General features: G+C 47.7%; 1 protein-coding gene and 1 pseudogene across 2 annotated transcripts in view; one reads left to right on the top strand and one right to left on the bottom strand.

Moving 5' to 3' along the window:
• Positions 1-9250: 9250 nt before the first annotated feature.
• LOC133758817 (cAMP-regulated phosphoprotein 19-like) lies at positions 9251-10345 on the bottom strand (annotated as a pseudogene).
• Positions 10346-16344: 5999 nt separating this feature from the next.
• The window catches only part of PRRC1 (proline rich coiled-coil 1), a 34071-nt gene continuing 31798 nt past the window's right edge, over positions 16345-18617 (top strand). For both annotated transcript variants that reach the window (XM_062189232.1, XM_062189233.1), the window contains exon 1: positions 16345-16487. The gene's annotated coding sequence lies outside the window, so the exon portion shown is untranslated. The remainder of the gene's footprint in view (positions 16488-18617) is intronic.

Here is an 18617-nt window from a genome sequence, read left to right as displayed (position 1 = left end):
TGATTCTTCTAAAGATAACATGTTGCAAAATTTTAAAATGTGCTTGTGTTGACTTTAAAAATTGCTTACTGTAAACAAGATATTATGTCAAACAATGCAGACAAATTCGTAGGGATATCCTTGGTATCAAAACATCAGAGAGAAGGAGTTCAGAGGAAAAAAAAAGTCATCTAGAATCTGCCTCGATAGGTATAAAAGAAAAAAGCCCCCAGTTTTGTACCAGCAGGACTTCATCCTGATAGTTACAATTCCTTCTTTAGGAAGGACGCCATCGCAGTGCCTGCCTGCCTGCCTTTGTAGCAGAAGTCTCAGCAACCCGCCAGGATTTTTCAGATTTCAAAAGTAAAACAATGGCTTCTCATGTTTTAGTTTTGTCATCTGACATCTCTTGGCTGCCTAATTTGTTTTCCAGCCAAAAAAGCAGGGGTGGTGCTTAATTAAGAAATGTATCTCTTCTTTCCCACAGGCACTCTCTCCCTGCAGTGAAAGGTTATCAGTCCTCATCTCTTATTTATCAAGAATCTATGAACCTTCCAGAAGAATCCACTGTTTTTGCCCGTTGTTCGCTCAGAGAGGGGTTCCCAGTTGTCCCTATGGCTCGTCCTCACCTGGTTCATGTACGTGCAGAAGTGTTCTGATTTTCAAGAATGCAGAAGGGCAGTTTCAGCTCCCAGTCCTCAGCTCGTACATTCAGCTTCTCCGCAAGAAGCAGCCCGTCTTCATGAGACCCCAGCAGCAGAGAGCCCGCGTGCACAACTGGAGCTTTGCCTCCCTTCCTGCCTTCAGGGGCTCCAGCCTCACTCCGCGGAGCGCTTCTTTTCCATGGATATTTTTGAAAGCAAAAGACATCGTATTTAATCCTGCACATTTTATTACCTGCTGCAGTGCTTCCCCTGGTTTCTCTTTGCCCAAATGTCTGAAAATATAGACCCCAGCTTTGTTAGTAGCTGTTGATTTTTGCATTTTCTTCTATCCGAATTTCTGTGGTAGAGACTTGCTTTCTGGCTCGAACAAATTCCTGTTTTTGCCTCTTAGGTTGGGTATAAGGAGTTGAGGTTAGAGATACAGATTGGAACACTAGGAAGGGTCTTGGAAATCATATTTAACCAATAAATTAATAACATAGGTGTTTAATTTAAAAATATGAAGGTGGATATTAGCAAAAATATATAATCAACAAAAATGGGAGAGTAGCAGTCAGAAGAGGCCAAGGCAAACATTCATTTCATCTTATCTCAGATTTGGGCATGAGAAAATGTTATACAGAGTTAAATGCATTCATAAAGTAGTGAAAATGATAACCATGAGAACAAACAAAATGAACTCTGCAAGTTACCAGACAATACACTCATAAAGGCAGCTTTATAGATAATACAATGAAAGACTATAAAAAGAAAAATGTCAATATAACCAAAACCACTATATAAAATATTCCAGAAATGTATCATAATATGAAATGTAACAGAAAAGTAAACATTTAGGTCATATAAATGAAGGCTAAGTAGATTACCTCCTCATAAAAAAAACCTCAAATTAAATCATAAAAAGAATTTAATTGTATTTTTCAGATTCAGGAGACACACCTAAGGTAAAATAACTCATAAAAGTCTGAAATGAAAGAATGAGCGAGGGCCTGTCAGGCAAGTGTGAAGAAGGTGATGAAGGGTGTGACCCCCTTCAGTGGTGTCTGGTGTCACCAACACGGATACCCACAAATCAAAGAACCTTGCATCAATGCACTTACAGCAAAAATTATAGGAAACACCAGAAGAAATAATAACACATTTGGTGTAAGAATTTTTTAGCTTCAGTGTCTCAGTTTATGATGTATCAAGTGAATAAAAAGTACATTTGCAAATGGAACACATAGATTATGTAAGTGAGGCAGTGGGTCTAAATGCTATTGAGGCAATAAAAAGAGTCTTGAATAAGAAGATGTAGCATCATAAATACAAGATATCTCTCTAATACAATCTCAATAGCATTCCAGTTGTTTTATTTTAATATAGATGAACTTATTGTAAAGATCTAATAAATTTGACCCCAGGAAAATGAAAAATTTCTATACAGCAACACACACACACACACACACGTAGAATTTCAGAGTCAAAATTCAAATTAAAAAGCAAAGTATTTGCAACAAGCAAGGCATATTTAAGTCTCATTTCTTTACTGAAGAAAGATCTATAAACTGATTTCTAAAAACCAATGATATAATAAATCACATGGAGAGAAGCACAAGTAACTCTTAAACATGTAAGATGCTTAATGTAAGTTTCATTATATATATATATATTCACACACACACACAAAGATACATGTTCTCCTTATAAATTGGCAGAATCCATTGTTTGATAAAAGTGTTGTTGGAGACATAGTAAAGCAGGCACTTACAATTTGCTGTTGAGAGTGTAAACTGGTACACCGAAGAACAATTTGGCAATAATCCGTCAAAATTCCAGACAGGTGCCATTTAAGCAATTCTGCTTTGGAGACCTTAATCTAGTTGCACAAGTGTAGAATGACATTCATCTAAGTAGAACAAGTATAGTAATGCTGGTAGTAGCAAAAGATTGATATGGACTAAATTTTCATGAATTGATACAAATTATGTAGTAATGGGCAGTCTAATATATTTAGTGGAAAAATATGCAGCTCTTTATAAATGAAGTATCTCTAAATAAAGTAGTATGGAGTGTGTGTGTGTGTGTGTGTGTTGTGTTGTGTGTTTCTGTGCATATACTCATGTCCCAAGCACAAAGCTATAATATATCTGGTATGTTAACAGCTGTGTAAAAAAAACAAGAAAAGATTGTAGATGGAGGCTGGCGCTGTGGCACAGCAGGCTAACGCCCTGGCCTGAAATGCTGGCATCCCATATGGGTGCCGGTTTGAGACCTGGCTGCTCCACTCTTGATCCAGCTCCCTGCTATGGCCCGGGAAAGCAGTAGAAGATGACCCAAGTCTTTGGGCCCCTGCACCCACGTGGGAGACCCAGAAGTCGTTCCTGACTCCTGGCTTCAGATCGGCTCAGCTCCGGCCGTTGTGGCCAACTGGGGAGTGAACCATCAGATGGAAGACCTTTCTCCCTCCTCCACCCCCTCCCTCCCCTCTCCTCTCTCTGACTTTTAAATAAATAAATAAATCTTAAAAAAAAAAAAAAAGACTGTAGATGTGCAAATGCTTTTTGGATACAGAGCAGTGATTGTCCCTAAGGAAGGATCTATGAGGCTGAGAATGAGCTTGGGAGAAAAACTTGCCAAAATGCAGTTTTCTGTACTATTCAGTTTTGCACTGTGTCCAATAGCAAGTGGGCAGTCAAGTCCAGCTTTTAAAAGAAGTATGCAACAGAACTTGTGTGTGGCTCAGCAGGCTAAGCCCCTGCTTTTGAGGCTAGCATTCCACTTGAACACAGGTTCTTTTTTTTTTTTTTTTTTTGACAGGCAGAGCGGACAGTGAGAGACAGAGAAAGGTCTTCCTTTTTGCCGTTGGTTCACCCTCCAATGGCCGCTGCGGCCGGCGCATGGCGCTGATCCAAAGCCAGGAGCCAGGTGCTTCTCCTGGTCTCCCATGCGAGCGCAGGGCCCAAGGACTTGGGCCATCCTCCACTGCACTCCCGGGCCATAGCAGAGAGCTGGCCTGGAAGAGGGGCAACCAGGATAGAATCCGGCGCCCCAACCGGGACTAGAACCTGGTGTGCCGGCACCGCAAGGCGGAGGATTAGCCTGTTGAGCCACGGCGCCGGCCTTTGAACACAGGTTCTAATATCGGAGTATGGGGTGCCATTTATGTTACCAGATGCTTATTAATAAATTTGGAATATTAATAAATCTGTGGGTTCTTGCCTAATATTCAGAGAAGAATTCTGAATACTGGCACAAATAAACGAGGCAGCGTGGTAAATTTTATGCTTTTTATTCAGTAAGAGAGATGCATAGGAGAGTGAGGGCCCTATCTAAACCAGAGAGGGAATCTGGAGTCATACCAAGCATCAGAAGCCAGCCACATGGAGGAGCATGTAGACCAGAAAGCATGGGGCTGGTGGCCCGAAGGCCACGCGCCCAAAGGTGCAGGGCAGCAAGGGCCCACAATGGCAAAAGAGGCAAAAAGGCCAAAAAGGGCTGGGCCCACCATGTCCCAGGCCTTTGATCCATTTCCAAACGGGAGTGGTTAATTAACCTGATTGGCAGGTGGGTGCACAGGTGTGGCCAGGTAGGGGCAAGAGATCACACAGGGGCGTGGTGAAGGTGTGGTCTCCCAGCTCACAAATCTAGTCCATTTTTCCTGTATGCCTGCTTACAACAGTTCCAGTCCTGGTTGCTCCACTTCCAAACCAGCTCCTGCCAATGCACCTAGGAAAGCAGTGGAAGATGGCGCAAGTACACCAGCCATGTGGGAGACCTGAATTGAGTTCCAGGCTCCTGGCCCTGGCCCAGCCCAACCCCAGCCGTTGCAGCCATTTGGTGAGTGAACCAGAGATGGAAGATCACTCCTCTCCCTCTTTTGCCCTCTCTTCTTCTCTACTGTAATGCTGACTTGCAAATCAATACATCTTTTTTGAAAAGTATCTTGCATCAGAAGGAAACTGCAGGATTTGTGTTTGTCAAATAAGGGGAGCTATACCTCCAGGGATCTGCTGGTTGTAGAGTTTTAGGAGGTATGGAGTTCAGGGGATGCCCGGCTCTCTGAGGGTTTGCAGAATCAGGTTATTAGATGTGCGGGGCCCAGTACCACATAAAAATGTGAGGATCTTTGTCCAAAACGAAGAGTTTTGAGATGGTGATGGCAGAGCATTAAGCTGTGTGTGGGGGTGGGGGGCCTTCAGAGAGGGGGCTGTGTGTGACTGTGCAGACCCCATACTGGTGGAGCTGACAGCTGCTGGGGTGACACTGCGGCTGAAGCATAGAGCTGTCACTCACTGGATGGTTTCTTTTTTATGTTTTTGTATTTATTATTTGTTTATTTGAAAGTGAGAGAGAGAGAGAGAGAGAGAGAGAGAGAAGATATGAATGAATCTTTCATGCACTAGTCCATTCCTTAAATGGCTGCCAACAGCCAGTTCTGAGCCAGGGACTCCATCTGAGTCCCCTGCATGGGTGACAGGGGCCGCCTTCTGCTGCCTTCCAAGACACACTGGCGTAAAGTTGGATTGGAAGTAAAGCGGCTGGAAGTTGAATTGGCGCTATGATATGGGATACTGATGTCACAAATTATGGCTTAACCCTCTTCACCACAATGCCGACTCCTTTAAAAATGTGTTTACAATCAACAATATTTTTATTTTGGGCACTTAGCATTTCACAGAGCCTCATCAAGTTCTTTTTTTTTTTTTTTTTTGACAGGCAGAGTGGACAGTGAGAGAGAGAGACAGACAGAGAGAAAGGTCTTCCTTTGCCGTTGGTTCACCCTCCAATGGCCGCCGCGGCTGGCGCGCTACGGCCGGCGCACCGCGCTGATCCGATGGCAGGAGCCAGGTGCCTATCCTGGTCTCCCATGGGGTGCAGGGCCCAAGCACTTGGGCCATCCTCCTCTGCACTCCCTGGCCACAGCAGAGAGCTGGCCTGGAAGAGGGGCAGCCGGGACAGAACCGGCACCCCGACCGGGACTAGAACCCGGTGTGCCGGCGCCGCAAGGCGGAGGATTAGCCTGTTGAGCCACGGCGCCGGCCTAGTTCTGAGGTAGGTTAAATATTAGCATTGCATTTTATAAAGTAAAACCCAGGCAGATGTCATGTCACTCGCTGCAAACGTCAGGAGTCCTCTCAAGGCCAGTAATAACATGGACTCATCTTGTCTCATGTGTGAACTTAATGGTAACTTGTAACTACTCATGACAAAATAAAAATATAGGTATATAATAGGAATTCTAGTTTGGAATATTTTAGAATTCTTGAGTTGATCCTAGAAATACATATATTGCAGGATAACCTACTTGTTGTCATTACAAATTTATTTATACAACACTGATCCTTAAAATTACAATGCACACAGTATTGATTTTGCTGCTTTCTGCCTTTTGGCATGGGTCAAGCAGGAAGGTCATCAGCCTTTAGGAGCCGTGTTCAAGGCACCATCTACTGTAATTTAGGATTTTTTTTAAAAGATTTTATTTATTTGACAGGTAGAGTTACAGACAGTGAGAGGGAGAGACAGAGAGAAAGGTCTTCTTTCCGTTGGTTCACTCCCCAGATGGTTGCAATGGGCCGGAGCTGCACTGATCCGAAGCCAGGAGCCAGGAACTTCTTCCTGGTCTCCCAAGGACTTGGCCCATCCTCCACTGCCCTCCCGGGCCACAGCAGAGAGCTGCATCAGAGGAGGGGCAGCCGGGACTAGAACCCTGCGCCCATATGGGATTCCGGTGCTGCAGGTGAAGGATTAACCTACTGTGCCACAGGGCCAGCCCCTGTAATTTAGGATTATAGAAAAGCAAGTATGCATTTGGAACCGAGATCCAGAAAAGATGCCTGAATCCAAGTCAAAGAGAAAGAGAAAGCCAGTGCTACCAGACCTCATTATCATTCTACAGCATTGCAACAGTTCCTGGGAGGAGCTAAGAGTGGTAACTGCTGTTCCAATAGTCTACGGAAGTTCTAGGTACATAAACTGTATGTAAAACTAACTGACATCTTACTACAGTGACATGGACAGAATATGTATTCTTTTTTAAGATTTATTTATTTATTTGAAAGGCAGAGAATCAGAGAGGCAGAAGCAGATAGTCTTTTTTTTTTTTTTTTTTTTTTTTGACAGGCAGAGTGGATAGTGAGAGAGAGACAGAGAGAAAAGTCTTCCTTTTTGCTGTTGGTTCACCCTCCAATGGCCGCAGCGACCGGCGCATCACGCTGATCCGAAGCCAGGAGCCAGGTGCTTCTCCTGCTCTCCCATGCGGGTGCAGGGCCCAAGCACTTGGGCCATCCTCCACTGCCTTCCCAGGCCATAGCAGAGAGCTGGCCTGGAAGAGGGGCAACCGGGATAGAATCCGGCGCCCCGACCGGGACTAGAACCTGGTGTGCCGGCGCCGCAAGGCAGAGGATTAGCCTGTTCAGCCATGGCGCCAGCAGAATATGTATTTTTAATATGAATAAATCTGTAATGTAAAATATTCTAATTGTCAGTGAGCCTTTCCTCTTAACTGACCATAATTACTAAATTATTTGCCAGAATTCAGCTCTTCTTGACATATGTTCCTGGACCTATGTTTTCAACTATTTTTGTTTCATTATATTTAAACGATTATCAGTTATTAGTAATAATACAGGATATATCCTGAGTGATTAATTAGCAACTGAGAAATGAGACAGCAAATGTCATTATTGTGTTATAAAATACAGCATTAAGTGCAGCAAATTTCTTAAAGAGTAAGGATACAAACACCTATGTGTCCATACAGATTGAACAGCCCTATACCATTTGAATCAAAGAAGCAAAAAAAAAAGATAATGAGGGTGGACAGAAGGCCACGTATGAAAGCCTTTTACTCTAGCATACCCAAAGTGAATTGTGGAAGTAAAAAGTATCCACAGTTAAAAAGTTCATATAAATTATGTGAACTGTTATTTTCAGAAAAGTCAAAATGAAATGTTCTGCATAGGACCAAAGATACACCTAAGCAACATACCATATTTGCACAGGGCCACTGAATGTCATGGATACGAGAAACAAACAAAAAGCTTAAGTCTGTGGCATACTGAGCAACGTCTTCAGTTTGATGTTCTGTAAGCCCGAGATAGTGAACAAGAGTGGGAGTGTTAGGAGGGGGATATATCATACAAAAGTTGTAACGACAGGGTTTGTGAATGAACTTCTGTGCTCCTGGTTGGCACGTTGACTACTTTTTAATATGTGAAATTAATATAGACATTTATGAAAGGTTGTGCAAAAATGGCACAAAAGTGAATTCAACAGTCAATGCACCTGCATACGTCATTCACATCTTCAACAACAAAAGGTATTCTACCATTATAGAACTGAATAAGAGGCCGGCGCCGTGGCTCAACAGGCTAATCCTCCACCTTGCGGCACTGGCACACCGGGTTCTAGTCCCGGTCGGGGCACCGATTCTGTCCCGGTTGCCCCTCTTCCAGGCCAGCTCTCTGCTGTGGCCAGGGAGTGCAGTGGAGGATGGCCCAAGTCCTTGGGCCCTGCGCTCGCATGGGAGACCAGGAGAAGCACCTGGCTCCTGCCATCGGATCAGCAGGGTGCGCCGGCCGCAGCCCGCCGGTCGCTGCGGCCATTGGAGGGTGAACCAACGGCAAAAGGAAGACCTTTCTCTCTGTCTCTCTCACTGTCCACTCTGCCTGTCAAAAAAAAAAAAAAAAAAAAAAAACAAAAAAAAACAAAAAACTGAATAAGAATAGTAGCTTCAACGGCAGCTGTTAAGCACTGGAGTCACATAAGTTACATTAGAATGGGCAAATATTGCCCAAGTGAAATTCTACTGTTAAAGCTAGAACAGGTTTAAGGCCATTCAAGTTCAACCACAGAAATATAAATCTTTCAGAGTTCCATCTAGTTGTGTTTAAAATATGGAACTTTTCTTAAAACCTGTGGCCTTAAACTTCTGTTTTATAAAAATCCAAAAGGAAAATACAGAAAAAAATCAATACAGCAGAGGTTATGTTAAATAAGAGTAATGTATAACACTATAATCGGGGCCGATGCTGTGGCGTAGTGTGTAAAGCTGCTGCCTGAAGCGCCAGCATCCCATATGGGCGCCAGTTCGAGACCCAACTGCTCCACTTCCGATCCACTCTCTGCTGTGTCTTGGGAAAACAGTAGAAGATGGCCCAAGTCCTTGGGCCCCTGCACCTACCAGTTGGGGAGTGAACCAGCGGAGGGAAGACCTCTCTCTCTCCCCCCCCACCCCTCTCTCTACCTCTCTCTGTGTAACTGTGACTTTCAAGTAAAATAAATAAATCTTTTTAAAAAAAACACTATAATTAAGATGAAGTAAGTAAAGCCAAACCATTAAAATTGTAAAACGTGTTACCTGTTGGAACCTACACTAGGAGTTAGGTAATATATACAATTATTTTCACATAGATTATGTTGCTCTATCATGTCTTTATCATCAGTGCACTGGTTAAGCAAAAACTCTATACTTGTATACTCCCTTACAATAGGAACACACATTCCCATTTCCGCTATCTGCAAAGCTGTCAGTCTCAAATGACTTAGAGGATGAAGGGAAGTAAGCAGTGGATAGGTAACATAGTGAGGAGAAATGATGGGAATTAGAAGATGCGTGCAGTTCAGCCAGCCAGCTTGCTGGCAACAAGCGATGGCTTCCGTGGAGGAAGGTCCTGTGGAGTGGGAATGTGGTCACCAGTGACCTCCGTTTTATCTGGGGCTGCAGTAGGAAGTTGCTTGTTTTTCATTTTTGCTTTTGCCATGTTGTGATCCCCAGAATCAAAGTATTGTTGCCCTTTCTGCAATCGTTTCCTTAAGAAATCTGAACCTCTGGGCTTTTGTCCCCGATGAGGATACCTTGCTTTTGATTTCGCTTCTTCAGCTTTCTCTGGACTAGTCTCCTAGTTTCTTTATCTTCCATTTCCTTCTGCTCCTCCGCCGAGGCTGTCTCGGGGACTTCCGCGGACGTAGTGCTCCCTCTGCAGACCAGAGCTGGGGAAAGACGCGATTACCGGGTTGCAGAGGCAGCCTGGCCACCGCCTGAGGCCCGCCTGTCACCCGCCCCTCTGGGTACAACTTCCTGATAGAAGCAGCCTGTTAACTAGACAGTGGCAGTAAAAAGATTTTAGAAAGGATAAGAAGGGGAGTGGATTATTGCAGAGAGTTAGTATTCTAATTATTATTATTATATTATTATTATTATCTAACTTATTATTATTGCAGAGAATTAGTATTCTATAAACAAAGTTGTGAGGAATTAGACATGCTGAAGGCAGGTAATAAGAGTCATCACAGCAGGTTTATGTAAGGAGATGATGAAAACTGAATGGGCCCAAACCATTACAGTCTTAGATCTCATCTCAAGGGATTAGACTGGGAGGAAGGATTATTGACTGGTGGTGACATCCAAGTGTCTGGCCTGTGCCAGGATTTAGGCACGGGCTTTAAACTACTACCAGGATGGTGGAGATGATAAAGCTGTTGATATACGAGGTGACAGGTGGCTTTACCAGGCTGCAGTTTTGATGATCACAGTAACTCCCTTATTGGTGGTTTCACCATCTATAGTTTACAGCTGCTCATGGTCAACGGTGTATGAACATATTAAATAGAAAATTCCAGAAATACACGATTTGTTTCAAATTGCACATTGTTGTAAATAGCATGAGGAAATACTGAGCTTTTTCTCACCTTGTCCCAACTGAGATGTGAATCATCCGTTTATCAAGTGCATCCAGGCCTTATGATGTCTACCTTTTTTTTTTAAGATTTTATTTATTTATTTGAGAGGTAGAGTTAACAGACAGTGAGAGGGAGAGAGAGAGAGAAAGTCTTCTTTCTGCTGGTTCACTCCCCAGATGGCCGCAATGACCAGAGCTGCGCCGATCTAAAGCCAGGAGCCAGGTGCTTCCTCCTGGTTTCCCATGTGGGTGCAGGGACGCAAGGACTTGGGCCATCTTCTACTGCTTTCCCAGGCCATAGCAGAGAGCTGGATTGGAAGAGAGGCAGCCGGGACTCGAACCAGCGTCCTTATGGGATGCCGGCACTGCAGGTGGAGGATTAACCTACTGTGCCATGGTGCTGGCCCATGATGCCTCATTTATAAACTGAAGTTCGACATAGGCATGTACGTATAGGCAAAAACATAGCATGTAGAGAGTTTAGTGCTGTCCATGGTTTTAGGCAGCCACAGGTGCCTTGGATCATATCCCCCTGTGCATGGAGGGTGTCTACCAGACAGTTGGTGGAGGAGGAAGAGCTGTTGACTGTTGTTTCTCATTAGTGGATGATAATGATAGAATTAAAGAAACCGAAAGGGCAAAATCTGAAAATAGTTTTATAGGTAAGGTGATGAAGTTATCCATTAGATGATTGTTAGGGAAAATAGTGAGCTTTCAAGGGTGTTCTAAAAATGATACTGGGGGAGAGAGAGAGAGAGAGAGAGAGAGAGAGAGAGAGAGAGAGATTGATTGATTCAGTTAAAACTCCAAGAACAGAGAAGATTGTTTCTCTGGCCGTTAAGTAGGGAATGCACAGTTGGAAACGGCAGTCTTTGAGAACTCTCCATTGTCTAACGTGTGTGTGTGGTGGGGAGAGTGTGGAGAAGGACGGAGGTGGTGGGGCAGTAGCAGGTGACCCATCACGACACTGGCGAGTCAGGGGTGAAGTTCAGCTGAGTGCTTGCAGGTCTCTGCCTTTCTCAGCTGGAGGAACGTGCCACTGGTCCCAGTGCTGGCTCTCCTAGGTGTGTGTTATGGGACAGCAGGAAGTAAATGTCTCTTGTTAAATGACAACACGTTTGATATCCAGGGGAAATACATAAGAAGATGGGGGAACTCGAAGAAAGCATTGTATTTTGTAAGGGAGAAATAGTACAGAGAAAGAAAAAGGAGAGGACAGGAGAGTACATGGGATTGCCCTTTTCCCTCAAAGACATAGCATGAACAAAATACAGAGAATGAAAAGCCACCACTGGCCTGTTTCCTGGTAGCCAGCGGCCATTACTCCTCTTCTAAAAGCTCCACCAAAGTGGTAGTGGTGACACCGCTTAGTCTGTGTCCCCTGTCGTTTGGTGTAGATTTCAGCTGTAGCACCTGACATTTTTGCTTGGATTCTCCTTTGGCCACACGTCTCTCTTACTGACTGTGATCTCCTTTAGGGAGGACACTCGTTTGTGTTCCTTCTGGTACATAGCTTCTAGCACACTGTTTCATTCAGTAAACAGTGGGTGTGTGAACATTGTGAAACATTTCTAGAAACTGTGACATCTGGAAAGCCACAGAGGATGCCACATGCCTGTGCTTATAAATTACGTAAGGAATCTTAACTTCCCTCTCATGTCACCTTTCTGAGGTCAAGTTCAGCTGACCCACATTAAGGAAAATGGATTTGCTGTAGATTACCATCAAGGAGCTCATAAACAGAGAATGCAAGCATATAAAACCAACAACATAATGTGTGAAGGTTTTATGGTGGAAGACAACTGTGGTCTTTGAATAATGGGGAGTACCTATTAGCAGAAAGTGGACAGAGAAAGCTGCATTTCAGGAAAAGGACTTGGTTGGAGCCACGGCCCATGGTTTTCGGTGTAGACTGGATGGATGGTCCTTGTAGGTTCCCCTGGGGGGATGTGGAGAAACATCCAGAAAGCAGAGCAAATTGAGTATTTCAGATTTTACCAACTGGACAAGGAGCCTTTGAATGTTTTTATAAATAATTATTTTAGAAAGATAAGATAGTTTTTCAAGGAAGCTGAAATGTGTAATGATGACCTGTGTGGGGCAATGGATAGGTGCTGAAATTTCCACACTAAAACTCATATTGCAAAACGAGAAACTTATTAATATCTCTAAAAGTAGGATATCCATAATATTCACTGCCCAAATTGGAGCAAAGAATTTTAAGAGCAAGAAATGGGTATTTTTTTTTAGGATTTTATTTATTTATCTGAGAGGTAGAGCTACAGATAGAGAGAGGTTTTCCATCTACCAGTTCACTCCCCAAATGGCCAAAATGGCCAAAGTTGGGGCAATCTGAAGCCAGGAGCCAGGAGCTTCTTTTGGGTCTCCCATGCAGGTGTAGGGGTCCAAGCACGTGGGCTATTTTCCACTGCTTTCCTGGGCCATAGCAGAGAGCTGGATCAGAAGAGGAACAGCTGGGACTTGAACCAGTGCCCCTGTGGGATGCTAGTGATAAAGACAGAGACTTGGGCTAGTACACACAGCGCTGGCCATGAAACGGGTACTTTTAATATTTATGCTGGGGGGCCGGCGCCGTGGCTTAACAGGCTAATCCTCTGCCTTGCAGTGCCAGCACACCGGGTTCTAGTCCCGCTCAGGGCGCCGGATTCTATCCCAGTTGTCCCTCTTCCAGGCCAGCTCTCTGCTATGGCCCGGGAGTGCAGTGGAGGATGGCCCAAGTCCTTGGGCCCTGCACCCGCATGGGAGACCAGGAGGAAGCACCTGGCTCCTGGCTTCGGATCAGCACGATGAGCCGCAGCAGCCATTGGAGGGTGAACCAACGGCAAAAAGGAAGACCTTTCTCTCTGTCTCTCTCTCTCACTGTCCACTCTGCCTGTCAAAAAAAAAAATTATGCTGGGACAACTGTCCTCAAATGTGAGTGTCCTGGACAAACTGTGAGGTAGAGACACCCTGTATCTAAGGGTACTTTAAGAAGTCTGTGAAAAATGGTTTTAAAAATAAGCTTATTTTGGTGCAAAAGTATTTTAAAATCCATGCATAGTTTTTCCATAATACACATTATTCAGGAACTCTTTGAAGACATCATGTTTAAATAAATTTTCTTTAGTTGTAAACAGAGTACCTTGATTTGGACATTGCAGCTCAAGCTGGACCAAATAAAAGCATAAACAGTGATTGTCATATGAATATTTAGGCAATTAAAACTCAGACTAAGAGCTAGCACTGTCATCTAAACACATCACACTTATGAAGTCATTGAGCCTTCAAAGAAAAACTGCGAGGCAGGTACTAATATGGAACTGGTGAATGTGACCTAATTTGGAAGTGGAGTCTTTGCAAGGTCCTCCCGGATCTTGTGTTAGAATTGTTCTGCTACAGGGTGGGCCCTCAATGCTATGACAAGTATCCTTATAAGGAGAAAGGCAGAAGGAGCCCAGGGACCTGGGGAGCAGGGCCGTGTGAAGACAGCAGTCAGCCTAGAGCTGTGCGGCAAGAGCCAAGGAGCACCTTCAGCCATCAGAAGCTAGAGAGGCCAGGAGGGATTGGCCCTGGTGGCCCTGGGAGGGGCCCTGCAACACCTGCTTCTGTGTCTCCTGCAGATTGAGAGAGAATAAATGACTTGCTGTTCTTTCTAGTCCAGGAGCTGTCATAGTCTTAGGAAGCTAATGCATACCACAGTCCATCCACTAGTAAGTCGCAACCACTCAGTCTGCAGAATCCACCCAGACCGATCGCCACCTCGGCCCCCGCCGGCTACTCCGGACCACCACCCCTCCTTCCCGGGCCGCCTCCCTCAGTCCTCGTGCACGCTCTACTCTCCCAGCAGTTAGAGTGTGGTTTGACCTTAGTGTTGGACTTGAGCTGTCTCTGCTGAAACCCTCCTTGTGCTCCCCACGTCTCTCCGAATGGAGCCCAAAGGTTCTCTAGAAGCCTCCTAGGCTGACGAGGACCGCCCCTGCCCTTGCTCACAGCCCCGGCTACCTTGCTGCTTTGCACATACCCAAAACACCTCCCCCCTTAAGTCTTTGCACCCTTCCCTTTCTGTCCAGGTAGCCATAGGTCTGGTTCCTTCCAGGGCTGTGCTCAGATCTCTTTGCAGAAGCCCCAGCCATCCATCACGGCCAAGGTGACTTATCCTAATTAGTCTGTATCACATCACTATTGATTTTCCTCAAAGCGCCCATCACAGAACGTAATTACTCTGTTTGTTTTCTTCTCCATTAGCCTCTCTCTCCTAATAAAAGGAGCAGACCTTGTTGGTCCTGTTCACAGTCACGTTTCCAGTCGCAGTGCTCAGCACATCGCAACCACTAATGAATATCTGTAGGGTGCATGAAGAAATCAGCGTAACTTATCGCTATTAAGGGTGTGAACCAAAGAGAATGGAGATGGTATCTACTTTGAGCACCACCCCAGATCCCACTTTCTGTAGGGTAACCCAGAAGGCCACCTACACACATTCTCAGTGCATGTGGTAAGAGCCACCGCCACAGGGAGCAGACAGCCCATGAGAGCTGCAAAGCAAGGTCTGAAGTTGGGGCATCGTTAACTAGTGTGCAGTGTCCTGTGAAGTGTTTCAGAATGGCAACAGTGGTCAAGTTCAAGAGAGATTTAAAGTCAAATCTTTGGGTGGATTCTTGCAGGAAATTTGGGAACAGGAATGCTAACAATTTTTCATATATTTAACACTCAGCAGTTTAAAAAGTGCTTTCATATGCTTTACTTTATTTGACTCCATTACCCAAGTTAGGGATGGCGGATAATCCTCCCATTCTACAGATGGAAACATGGAGACCACGTGACCTGTACAAGGCTAGGTAACTGCACAACTGACATTAGGGCGGTCTTGGACCTGAGTCAGGACTTCAGGATTCAAATTCCCTGTTTTCCGTACTGCACTCCATTCATTGGTTTATTAAATTGTGCATTACTGAACACCAAGTATTGCAAGTGCTCTCTTAGATAGGACATGTAAAGGAGTCGATAATCTTTGTCATCCAAGAATGCAGGGTGAATGTTTGGCGCATCAGTAAAGACACCTCTTGGTGTGCCCGGATCCCATGTTGGAAAACCTGGGTTCCAGTCCTGGTCCAGCTCTGATTCCAGCTTCCTGCTAACACACACCCTGGGAGGCAGCAGGTGACAGCTCAAGTACTTGGGTCCCTGTCACTCATGTGAGAGACCGGCTGTTGTAGGCATTTGGGAATTGAACCAGTGGATGAGAGATCTCTGCTCTCTGTCTCTCAAAGAAGACAACAAAAGAACGTGCGATATGTGTTGTTGAAGGGAAAAAGCTAATAGAGCACTGCCACTCTGGTGCCCGCGGTCCCCCTCTGCAGACGTCCTGCGGGTCTTCGGAGACACAGAGGAGTGTCCCCGTTGTGCAGCCAGGTCCTGCCCGGAGTGGGCACTGGACTGGGTGGCGGCGTCCGCCTCAGCCGCTTGCCGCGGACAAGCGAGCACACCCGGCAGTCAGGCTGTCCTCTGCACAGGGAGAGGGAGAGAGTGCTTGTAGAGGAAGGGGGCCGCCCGAGTCGGGATCAAACCCGGACGGGGCCGGACTCCCGGCGGGCTGAACGGGCGTGGCTTGGCGCTGTGTGGGGCGGGGCGTAGGGCGGGGCGGGGTGAGGGAGAGGCGGGGTGGAGGCGTGGCGAATCTAGGGGCGGGGTGGGGTGCTGTGTGGGGCGGAGCGTGGGGCGTGGCGGGGTGAGGGAGAGGCCGGGGTGGAGGCGTGGCAAATCTAGGGGCGGGGTGGGGCGCTGTGTGGGGCGGAGCGTGGGGCGTGGCGGGGTGAGGGAGAGGCGGGGTGGAGGCGTGGCGAATCTAGGGGCGGGGTGGGGCGCTGTGTGGGGCGGGGCGTGGGCCAAGATGGGGCGGGGCGTAGGGCCGGCCTGGGCCGACGATTCCCAGGATGGGGCGGGGCGGGGCGGGGCGACTCTGGGGCGGGGCGGGGCGGACACTGCGCGGGGCGGGGCGGGGCCGGCGACGTGGCAGGCGCAGGGCCTTGCGTCGCCGGCAGCCATCTTGGAGGCGGGGAAGCGCGCGGGGAGTTGCGGTCTGCATCTTCCTTGTCTGCTGCTCCCGGCGGTGCTGCACCCCGACTTCCCTGCCCCGCGCTGTGTAGACGCTGTGCAGGCGCTCGCCCGGGACTCCAGGTGAACGTCCTCCTGGCGCGGCGCGGGGTGGCCGGGCCCGGAGGGGTGCAGTCCCTGCGAGGTGGGCGGGCCGGCCGGCGTGCGGGGCGCCGGGGCCGCTCCGGGCCGCAGGTGGCCGGGTCCGGGCGGCGGCGGGCTGGGGTGCGCTTGGCCGGGGTCCCCGCTCCCGGCCGGCGGCCGTGGCCGTGTGGCCCCAGCTTCGGCGCGCTCGCGGCGAGTGCCCGCGGGCCTTAGCCCGGCCCCGTCCGGCCCCGTCCGGCCTGGGGACGTGGCAGAGCCGCAGGAGGCCGCCGCGGGAGAGCCGGCCCTGGCGAGGCCCCGGCCGGCCTTCGGGTGCTCCCGGCGTCTTTGTTCGGCGTGGGGACCTGCCTCGGGCTCCGCGGCTGGACAGCCCGGCAGAGTTGATGCCCGCCCTGCCTGGGTGCCGTTCGTCGCTCCGCGCGGTCGTCCCGGGGGGCGGCGAGTCCGCTCTGCCCGCTGACCTGTGTCCGCAGCCCAGCCCCGTGCAGCGTGTTGAACTCCCTGAACGCTGATGCAAGTCTGGGGTCGGAGGTGAGGACGGCAGCCCCGCCTCCAGCCTGGTGGTGGAGGCACCCGTGCACCCGCAGTAATAACCGCTCTTAGTGCTTGGAGTTGAGCGTGGGCCCCGCATAGCGATTCTTCCAAGGAGCAGCCTCTTGCTTGTGCGGAAGCAGATTGGAGGAGCCGGGCCTGGCCGGAGGTCGAGGACTGTGTGGAGAGCATTTCCATCCCATCTCATGGTGGTGCAGGAGTGCCGGCTCTGCTGAGCCTTGAGCCCTGCACTCCTTACGTACTCTGACGCCTCACTGTTGTTTTGGCAGGATAGGTAAATTTTTAGTAGCAGGTATTATGTGTATGCATGCAAAATTTACCTAGGTGGGGCCGCCGCTGTGGCACAGCTCCTGGGAGGTCTCCTGGCACAGCTCCAGCCATTGCGGCAATCTGGGGAGTGAACCAGTGGATGGAAGACCTCTCTCTCTATCCCTCCCTCCCTCCCTCTCTCTCTCTCTCTCTGGCTCTCCTTCTCTCTCTGTGTAACTCTGACTTTCAAATAAAATAAATCTTTAAAAAAATTTACTAAAGCATTGTCTTGAAGCCAGTTCTCAGAAGCTTTAAAAGGTGAAAGGAATTGATCACTGATCTCAGGTTGTGGCTTTTTCTTCATTCTGCAGGTTCTTCTGCGAGGCATTTGCTAAGGGTGGGGATCAGGTTGTCTTTGATTATGACTTCCACTAGCTGTTGTAAGATTGGGTAATGTCTTTGGTAGGAGGGTGAATTACCCATAACAGATGAGATAAGACAGATGGCTTTGGAGGACAGTGGTGTAGGCCCTGGTGAGCTCTCTGAGTCAGGTGTTCTGCCTTTGGCTTACAGGTACTTAACAGCAGGATTTAGCCTCCCTGGACCCTGCTAGCATCCTTCCTTCACGTTTACAACCTGTTTGAAAGCTGTGTGCACCCTTGTGTAACCCGTGCTGCAGCTCTCACCAGCTTCTTCCCCGGTTTGGAAAACCCCTTGCATCTTGCGGATGGTAGGATCCTGTTTGGCTTCCCTGCAGCCTGTGGTCCTGTCCCCCCCTTCCCTGGAAGCACTGCTCTTTCAGCACCGAATTCTGCTGGGTGTCTTCCTTTCTTCTCATCTCATTCTCCCCAAGATCACTTCCTGTCCGACTGAAGCACTGGTTTTCAGTCATTTTCCCTCTTCTTGGGTTAGTCTCTTCTCAGATAATCCCATTTCAGGAGTGACTTTATTTTTTTTAATGATTTATTTATTTATTTGAAAGAGTTCCACAGAGAGAGGAGAGGCAGAGAGAGAGAGAGACCTTCTATCCACTGGTTCGCTCCCCAATTGGCCGCAATGGCTGGAGCTGTGCTGATCCAAAGCCAGGAGCCAGGAGCTTCCTCTGAGTCTCCCACGCGGGTGCAGGGGCCCAAGGACTTGGGCCATCTGTTGCTGCTTTCCCAGGCCATCACAGAAAGCTGGATTGGAAGAGGAGCAGCTGGGCCTCGAACTGGCGCCCATATGGGATGCCGGTGCTTCAGACCAGGGCATTACCCCGGTGCGCCACAGCGCCAGCCCGATGACTGACTTTAGAGATTGTTAGAACAC

The sequence above is a fragment of the Lepus europaeus genome, chromosome 4, assembly GCF_033115175.1.
Source record: "Lepus europaeus isolate LE1 chromosome 4, mLepTim1.pri, whole genome shotgun sequence".
Lineage (NCBI taxonomy): Eukaryota > Metazoa > Chordata > Mammalia > Lagomorpha > Leporidae > Lepus > Lepus europaeus.
Note: the sequence above shows the minus strand (reverse complement) of the source record. Positions and strands in the feature narration are given on the sequence as shown.